Source organism: Nansenia antarctica, assembly GCF_963989245.1.
Source record: "Nansenia antarctica genome assembly, chromosome: 8".
Classification (NCBI taxonomy): Eukaryota; Metazoa; Chordata; class Actinopteri; order Argentiniformes; family Microstomatidae; genus Nansenia; species Nansenia antarctica.
Genome location: NC_137678.1, coordinates 49,410,960 through 49,420,442, shown reverse-complemented (window position 1 = coordinate 49,420,442; position 9,483 = coordinate 49,410,960). Strand labels below are relative to the sequence as shown.

The window sequence follows — 9,483 nt, the reverse complement described above, 5'->3', positions numbered from 1 at the left end:
CGTTCGTTACCTCTGTGTTCTATGTGCTCATGTTATCTGTTGCTTGTTGTTTCTGTGTTTTCCGTTTTGCCCATATTGTCAGCGTCTTTGAGCCTCGGAAAAGCGCTATATAAATCGAATGTATTATTATTATTATTATTATAGGAGGCGTAACCGTCATCGAAGAAGATAAGGAACCTAAAACACACACCGACATAGGATCTGATAAACGCTTTTCACAAACTTGTTTTGAAATAAATGGCACATCAACAGTTTGTTTTATTGACATGCTCCATAGAAAGCCAGTGTTTCCCCTTGGTTTGCTGCCTTGGGGGGGGTGGCATGGACCATGGCATGGACCCCCCCCCCCCCCCCCGGCCCAGGGGGTAAGACCCTGCTACATACCAGCGTCATGTCCAGGGGTGTACTTGTACATTAAGCTGCCTCACGCTACGGAAACAGGAGATAGGCCCCTAAGGGCCGTTAGGCTCCAGAACCATCGGTTCTCAAGGCTACTTACTTATGTGGTCTTGACTACCTGTCCACTTTCTCACCCGGTTCTTGCTCTCTCGCTCTCTGGTATGCTGACTAGGGGTGGGACGATTAGAAAATGTCATGTCACGATTATCGTGGGCAAAATAATCGCGATCCACGATATTATCGCGAGAATTAAAAAATAAAATAAAATGGTTTTTTTTTTAATTTATTTTTTTAATGCCAATAAAACACACTGTAATCACTTTAACTTAGATTTTGTTGTATTTTTAGGACATTTTAAGTCAGTAATTCAAATTCAGATTCTAGTGGCACATATCTCTGGCCATAATCCGGGTCCTTAAGAAAGAGCAATTCCTTTTCGGCCAATCAGCACCTTTCATTAACGTACCCAAGGAAGTTTAAAGAACGCACTCCCAGTGTTGCCAACTTCCAGAGCCCCTTGGCGACTTAATTAGTCAAAAGCGACCAGCGACAAATCTAACTTCCTTTTCTGGTCATTTGGGGAATTACTGTAAAGCATCTAACACATCGTTTCTCAACGGGAAAGCATCTAACACACCGTTTTCTCAAGGGGGCGTTCAGACAACATCGGGGGGCGCTGGAACAGATATTTTAAAAAGGGGGGCGTTGAGGTGTTCTTGGGGGGCGTTCGCGCATTAAGTATTTTTCTCATGAAAAACACCTGTCAGCAGTGTTATTACGGGTACGTTCGTAAATGCACGAACGGTCATTTCGCTCGGACAAACCGTCTTTTCAGTCAGAGCACCCATCTCTGAGCGCTCCCAGAGCGCAGTGTTCTGAACTTGGCCGGGCTCTGTGATGCAGACACACGTAGCACAGCGCCCACATTTTTTTTAAAGTGAGAGTGTCAACAAGAAGATGAAGCTAAAAACTCAGCTAGCAAAGGCAGAGCTTTTGATAGTTTCCAATGTGTCTGGGTAAGCTGCATTGTAGAAGAATCTGGACAGTTCATGTACAGTGCAGAAATTGCAATACTGCCCCGCAGTGGTGTAGCGGTCTACGCACTGGCCGCTAGTGCATGCTGCCCACCGGGGCCGGGGTTCGTATCCCGGCTCGCCAGATCCAGATATGGCCGAGGCACACGGGAAGCGGCATATTGGCCGGCCGCTTCCGAGGGGGGTATAGGAGTATTTCTGGACTAGGATCCGTCGCGCAACACCGCCCCCTGGGTGCCGGAATAACGGTACTGGGCTCGAGGAGCCAGTCAGCCTAGTCTGCCTGGCGCCCTCCTCTGGGACTGCCGGCCACGGGGTCGTGCGGCGGATCCTATGCAATAGGCAGGGGATAATTGGATGCTAAGTTGGGTTAAATTGGCTACCAAATTGGGTGAAAAAGGGATAAAATCTGAAAAACAAATTAAAAAAAAAAAAAGAAATTGCAATACTATGCTAGTCTACGATAAAAAGAACCCCGGTTCATCCCATCTGTAATGTCATGTTTCAACCCTTGCCATCCTTTTCTTGCATAGCACCCGCAAATGAACACGGATAGGAGTGGAATAGGCTATATAACTGTAAATAGTTGATTGTCTTTGGATTTAGCCAGTTGGCGAAGATTTATGAGGAATAGGCTATTTAATTTGTGTTGCTCATCTAACAGCGATAAGGTGTTGTTTAATTTACGGTCTTGTTTAATTTCTATGAGTGTTTTCCTTGTAGGCTATGCTTGAGTGACATGTGTTTCAGTTTGTAGGCTCATTGTAATTGTTGGCTATAAGCGAGAGAGAATATTTCTTATGTTAGTTTTGATACTCAGTCCATGTCCCCGCCGGTGACGTAAGCCTGTCGTGCCAAATACTCCCTCCCCGCGTATACACACTCATATACACACTACCCTCTGCGCTTATGCGTTCGCTTCCTTTCAATACAGCTTATTTAATTTAGTTAAAATGAGTGCTAATACCATACCATACCACCATACCAGAACATCACAGCAGGAACAACCTATCTCAAAAAAGTGATCGTATTGTAATAAACCAGTCCGGAAAGTTCTCTGTCGCTTAGCTTACCAATAATCGAACCTAGAGAAATCAGCTACGAATGTCCCCTCCCCTCGCAGGTTCATCACAGTATATTACATAAATGTATAACTGTTAAGTGTTGTTGTGGATGTTATCCCTAGTGCCATTCTGAGGTTAGCATTGCGATGTGTTTGCAAACTAAACTATACGATCGCTTTTTTGTGATATGTTGCTCCTCTTGTGATGTCCTGGAAACGAACGCATCAGCTGCAGCGTCTTTTGTATTGATCAGCTGTCATCAGTGTTATTACGGGACAAAACCGTGTTTTCAGTCAGAGCGCCCATCTCTGAGCGCTCCCAGAGCGCAGAGCTCTGAACTTTGGAACTTTGTTATGTTTTGATATGTTTTGATATGACAAATTCGAAGTGGTCAGTTTATGAAAATAATACCATAGAATACTAAATAAAATATTAAAATAATAGCCCCCTAGCGTTTGCCGCCATATTGTGACCCCCCCCCCCCCCCCAAGTCCAATCAAAAATGAATAAATACTAGCATCATAAAACAGCAATTTGGAGAAATGCAACACCAGCACACTTAAAAAAACTAACAATGTTAGTTGTAATGTACAGTTCTGCAGCCTACTGTTTGTTCTGCATCGGACATGTGTGAAATTGCTGCTGTTCCGTAGCGTCTGTCTGTATTCTCTGATGTTGTCTGAGTTTGTTTAACACTCAGAAACAGCATTTTTATTCACATTCACATGGCTTTTCTGCTCTCTGATAAACTAATGATAATGATATTCCAACTGCCCAGTTAAATCCAATCTATTATTTGGCATTCAGTGACATGCTTTTTAAATTATATAACACAGAATATTAGTCAACATTAATATTTAGGGAAGAAAATAAGCCTACTTTTTTTGATGGGGGGGGGGGGGGGGGGGGCGGTAAGAGGCCTGGATAATGGACAGGGGGGCGCTGGCCCAAAAAAGGTTGAGAACCACTGATCTAACATATCCTGTATTCCACGGTTCACGTTACAACCGAGCTCAGGAGAGACGAGTAGGGATACAGTCTATGGCGAGCGAGGGTTGCCGTCTCCTCTCTCCCTCAACACTCACTCCCGCGGCCAGTCTGATAGCAGCCGCGGGGAGCGTACCGTTGTTCCCCGGGTCCTCGCAGGGGGTTCGGGCAAAGTTCGGGAAAAAACGGACGGTTGTCATGTGTTTATACAGCATGGATGTTACGTGCCTAATGCCTTTGATGCGCACACTTGCTACTTGCCGCTTTAATCATTGTATTTAGCCTATAGCACAAGTCATGCATTGAATGTAACCTCAAGTGCTGAACAGTATTAAGTAAACCACAATATATTTGCTAAAGCTTAGGGGCGACCGTGCCTTTTGCAGCCATAGACTGTCACTGCCTGGTAATAACAAGGAAGGCCAATGACAGTATCCCGTCTAAAGTTTTTCACCAGCCATGGTGAGTAGGCTAGCATACGTTACCTAGTGACTGACTGACAAGGCTGACTTGACAGTAACGTTACCCATGCAGGCTGAACAATAGCGCGAGACAAGTTCTGTGAGGATATTCGCGCGCGGCTCATGTGAGGAATTGCAATTATATTACAGTAACAGTCGCTAACTTGACTGCAAAAGTACCGGTAATGTAGCCTAGGCTGAAAAATAGCGCCAGACATTTGTTAAACACAGTTTATTCATAACATACGATTATGACGATTATTCAAATAATTACAATTCTCCACGATTAAGTTATCGCGGGTGTTTTTATCGCGATTAACGATAAAAACTATAATCGTCCCATCCCTAGTGCTGACACCATCCTGCTCTCTCTCATTCTCTCCTTCTCTATCCTCCTCTCTCCCTCTTTTGCTGTCAACCAAAAGGCAAACATAACAACCAGAGTATTTATAATCTAATAAGAGGTATACATTGATCCATATCAATTTATAACATAATTATAATTGAATATTGGATTGCTGTGGGCAATGTCCAACTATAAAAAACAGACATTTCCAATGCTTCAATCCACTGTTCATGTACTGTAAATATGCCATTATGGTATTAGAAAGATTGTATATCTACTAGACACTTTCTAGTCACAATAATAACGACCCATTTTAACCAACTTTCTCTGTCAGAACACTCAGCAATTATATTTGCTAACGTTTCATCTGCAGACATCCCACCCGGCAAAAAACTCCGTCGCGTCGCACGCACACACTTGCGCAAAATCTTTTATTATTCTCCAGCGCTGCCACAGTGCGAAGCGAAGTGTGGAGATAGGGCAGGTTATGCGAGACTACTGGCGGACTAACGTTACCAACGAGCCCATGGGCTTGCCACTCGCCATGTTCGGGTTGGATGCCCTCACAAGGCAATTGTAAGGGAAACACTGGAAGCAGAACCTGTGTGCATTGTTAAAAACATCCACATTATCTCTTCCTGTAAAGACACACACAAACGATCGCCTCGCCCCCCCCCCCCCCCCTCCACTCACCTCATGTGGTTCTTGTTATTGGGCATCTCTGCTACTATGCCAGCATACAGCCACACTTCGTTCCCGTCCTTGTACTTAGCGACCACCCTGGCGCCCACGTACAGTCGCTCCAGAGTAGGGTGATAGTCAAACGCCACGTGGTTCCCGGACAGCAGGCTCTTTCCCAATCCCTTGTCCTCGAACTTCACCTTGAACTTATAGCCACTCCCTACAACACAAAGACAGACAGATGGAAACAGGGTGGTGTTCAATCTATTCACTACAAACAAAAGAGAGAAAATAAATACAAGCGTGGAACTTAAAAAGGAGCAAGGCGTAGGTCTGTTGGAAATATGCCACCTCTGGCCACCGTGGTGAAATTCAGTTCAAATGGTAAATGGACTGCACTTATATAGCGCTGCTCCAAAGCTGCTCCAAAGTGCTTTACAACGGCCTCTCATTCACCCATTCACACACCCATTCACACACCAATGGCGGCAAGCTGCCATGCAAGGCGCCGGCCCGCTCACTGGGAGCAATTTCGGGGTTCAGTGTCTTGCCCAAGGACACTTCGACATGTGGCCAGCCGGGGCTCTGATCTGCCAACCTTGTGATCATTAAACGGCAACTCTACCTCCTGCGCCACAGCCGCCCCAGTTCAAAGTTTAACATCCTCCCTAATGATACTACTACTACTACTAATAATAATAATCCCCTGAAATGGACATGGAGTGTCTGACATTAGCTGATGTGTTTCAGCATGGGTGCACGATTTGAAGAGGCCACCAGAACACCCTCCCCTAGAACACCCCTACTGGCCAGTAACAACATGTTTGTATGCAAACTAAGTGTCTTAGAAAAAGAGCTTTTCAGGACCAAAAACACTGTTCGAAAACGAGACATCTCATTCCCTGAGCACTACTGATTAAACATCAGTCATTGCATCATCGGGAAGCTTTTGGACAGCTGCTTTTTTGGGGGGGGTTTTCTTACCGACTGGATTGATGGCGATGAGAGTGCCTTTGTGCCAGGTCTTGGTGAGTTTCCTTCCCAGAATGCTCATGTCCATGCGGAGCTCGTCGTCTTTCAGGTTGGGGTTAGGCTGAGTGGGGGTGTTGGTGGGAGCCTGGGACACAAACACCGCTGGCATGGGCAACGGCGGGTGGACGCCACCTAGAGGGGAATGACAAGTTAAGTAATTCTTTCTGTCTCACTCATATTTTTCATTTTATTGACAGATACAGTAGAGATTTTAGACAGGAAGGATGGGTGAGAGAGAGAGGAGGGATGACATGCAGGATATGTCCCCGGCCGGAATCGAACCGGGGACCCTGCGGTTACATGGTCAACGCTGTGTTTAACAGTGTCCTTACTCATGCCGATTCTGGGGGGGGGGGGTACTGTAGTATGGGGTTGGTATGTGTACGGGTGAAAATGGCTCTTACCTGGCTGGACTGGTTGCGTTTCGGGTCTGGTCGTGTTAACAGGAAGTTTGACCTCGATGACCTCGGAGGTCTCGGCCCCTCCGCCTCCGTCGTCATCTGAACTGCTCTCTCTCAGCCCCTCCTTGGCCTGTTTTACTAATGTCTGGCACTCCGCTATGGACCTGGGGGACACAGACAGGAGAAAAACACATACAAGTATACATGTTATGTATATAGTATACACGCACACGTGCACACACACACACACACACACACACACACTCACACACACACACACACACACACACACACAAAAACACTCACTGGTCAAAAGTTGCCTGCTCTTTCTCCTTCTGCTCCACCAATTCCTTTAACTCAGCGAGCATGGTCTTCCTCTGCTGTACAGCCTCGCTCCTGTCAACCTCATTTTCAACCCATTTCTTCAACTCATCGAGAGAAAAACCCAACTCTTCCTCCAGGCTCGGGTCCCAGTCCTCCACCTCCATACTGAGAGAGAGAGAGAGAGAGAGAGAGAGAGAGAAAGAGAGAGAGAGAGAGGATGGGACAGAGGGGAAGGGAGAGTACAAGGAGGGAAAGGGTAATAACGCGTAAGAATTGACAGCCAGGTACTCAAGTCACCTAAATATATTCAGATTGCTTAACCAGGACTAGGTTTTATTGAAGCAATCCTATAGTACACACACACACAATATACTATATGAACTATTGTTAACACAAAACAAGTCATGTCGGTGCTCTCTTTCGATTCCAAACGTCGATATCTCGAGGAAATAATACCGTGCTCATAAACAGTCAATTGAGTAGCATGAACATAGTATTTAAATTGGGGGGGGGGGAAACACTAGACATGCAAATTACATCACAACTACGGAACTACAACTTTTAAGGGTCGGAAGCGGCGCGTAAAGACACATTTCGTGACATTAGAATTATATAATAAGAATTATATAATCTGATCCATTAGGTGTTTATTAATGCCTGTGTGGTGTTATTTTTAAAATGTTGACATTTTTTTGTTAGTAATTCATAAAATACAAAGGTTCCATCTCACAAAACATAATGGAATGTAAAAACTTTGACGCTCAATATCTCTGAACTGCCCTAAACGGAGATAGAACCTTATCATTCTAAACGGAGATAGAACCTTATCATTCTAAACGGAGATAGAACCTTATCATTCTGAGCTCACGATTTAGCAGCATTCATGGGTACATTTAGATGTCTGACAAGTAGTTAATTGCAAATGTTTTAGTATGCATGTACGATTAACAAACATGTGTCTACCAAAAGGATATTAAGTTACATTTCGACAACTCAAGCTAAACTAAAGTGTGTGGCTAGCTTAGCTAACCCACGTCCTCAAGCAAGCAAGCGAGATAGCTAAGCTAGCTGCACAATTGAGTTGCGATCAAGTCTTGTCCTTTACGATCAATGTTCATTCATGTACCGATACTATTTAATGAAAAGGGGGGTGTAGCAGCTAGATTGTAAAGGTGAAAACTCACCGATCAGTGGTGTCCATTCTGTCAGCATCAACGTCAGAGCAGGTGAGACAGGGAGAGAGAGAGAGAGAGAGAGAGAGAGAGAGAGAGAGAGAGAGAGAGAGAGAGAGAAAGGGAGAAAAGAAAGAGAGAGAGAGAGAGTGAGAGAGACAGAGGGAGAGAGAGAGAGAGAGAGACAGAGAGAGAGAGAGAGAGAGAGAGAGAGAGAGAGAGACAGAGGGAAAGGGAGAAAGAGAGGGAAAGGGAGAAAAGAAAGAGAGAGAGAGACAGAGAGAGAGAGAAAGAGAGGGAAAGGGAGAAAAGAAAGAGAGAGAGAAAGAGAGAGCATGTTTACTGTATGACAGGGCTGGACTGGCCATCTGGCAAAATATGTTTTATAAACTCAGATATATAATTTCCCTTTCGTATTGGGAAATGAGTGCGTACAAAGTACTCATATAGTGAATTCAAATAGTAAATAAAATCATCATACAATCATGAATAACTCTTTGTATAGTTGTATATTGCAATAATACATGATTGTCACAAAATCCCACGGGACACGTGGACCTTCGGGAATCAATCAACATGGCTACCGCTAGCTGGTAGTGACAGTTTAATGGACATGCTGCGTGTTAACGAGCATGCTATGCCTCACCATCACATTATCATTATCTACTTAGCAGTGGCTAGGGTCATTAGTTGTAGGCCTACTGTACTAACCTTTTTGCAAAGTTGCCTATAGTACATCGATAGGACAGTCGACGGCTGGTCAGAAATAAGGTTTGGATTTATTAGAAACGAATCAATCTAGCAACGTGATGTGTTCTCTTCGGCGACGGAGGAGAAGTGACGTGTGCCGCTGATGGACAGATGTCACGTGATTTGATTGAGGAATTGTCTACGACACTTCAATTAATAATAACTTTATTTATATATATAGCACTTTACAAGTACAATAGGTAAAAAACAACACATTTTAAACAATATAAAAACAGCTATTTCAATTTTAAAAACACACAATTTCGCACCACAAATATAATAGATAAAAACTTACATTTTAAACAAATTTAAAAACAACTATTTCAATTTAAAAACACACATAAATTACAACAGCACAAAAAAACAAACAGCCTATGACATGTAGACAACGCAAAACAGGTGGGTATTATTTAGCTTATTTTTAAACACTTCTACTGATTCTGCCTGTCTGATATCCAGTGGAAGACGGTTCCAGAGAGTTGGTGCACGGAAGGAGAACGCACGCTCACCGATTGTCTTTCTTCTAACCCAGCGGAATAATGAGCAGGGCAGAGCCTTGTGAGCGCAGAGCCCTTGAGGGCACATATGGGACGAGAAGGTCCTTTAAATAAGAAGGAGCAGTGCCATTTATAGCTTTGTATGTTAACAGGAGCAACTTGAAATCCGCTCTAACATGGACAGGGAGCCAATGAAGGGAGGCCAGCACTGGTGAGATATGGTCGTATTTCTTGGACCCAGTCAAAATGCGAGCTGCAGCATTTAGCTCGTCTCCGTTTATGCATGTGAATTCATCTTTAGTGGTATTATTAATGGACAGTTATTTTAACGCAGG

At 44.2% G+C, this 9,483-nt stretch overlaps 1 pseudogene across 1 annotated transcript in view; it reads right to left on the bottom strand.

Moving 5' to 3' along the window:
• Positions 1–6,893, bottom strand: part of LOC308164361 (histone-lysine N-methyltransferase SETDB1-B-like) — a 16,267-nt pseudogene extending 9,374 nt beyond the window's left edge. The window contains exons 1-5 of the transcript in view: positions 6,712–6,893; positions 6,409–6,569; positions 5,957–6,136; positions 4,985–5,192; positions 140–177 (exon numbers count right to left, since the gene is read on the bottom strand). The product of the transcript in view is annotated as a histone-lysine N-methyltransferase SETDB1-B-like (transcript). The remainder of the gene's footprint in view (positions 1–139; positions 178–4,984; positions 5,193–5,956; positions 6,137–6,408; positions 6,570–6,711) is intronic.
• Positions 6,894–9,483: the final 2,590 nt, after the last annotated feature.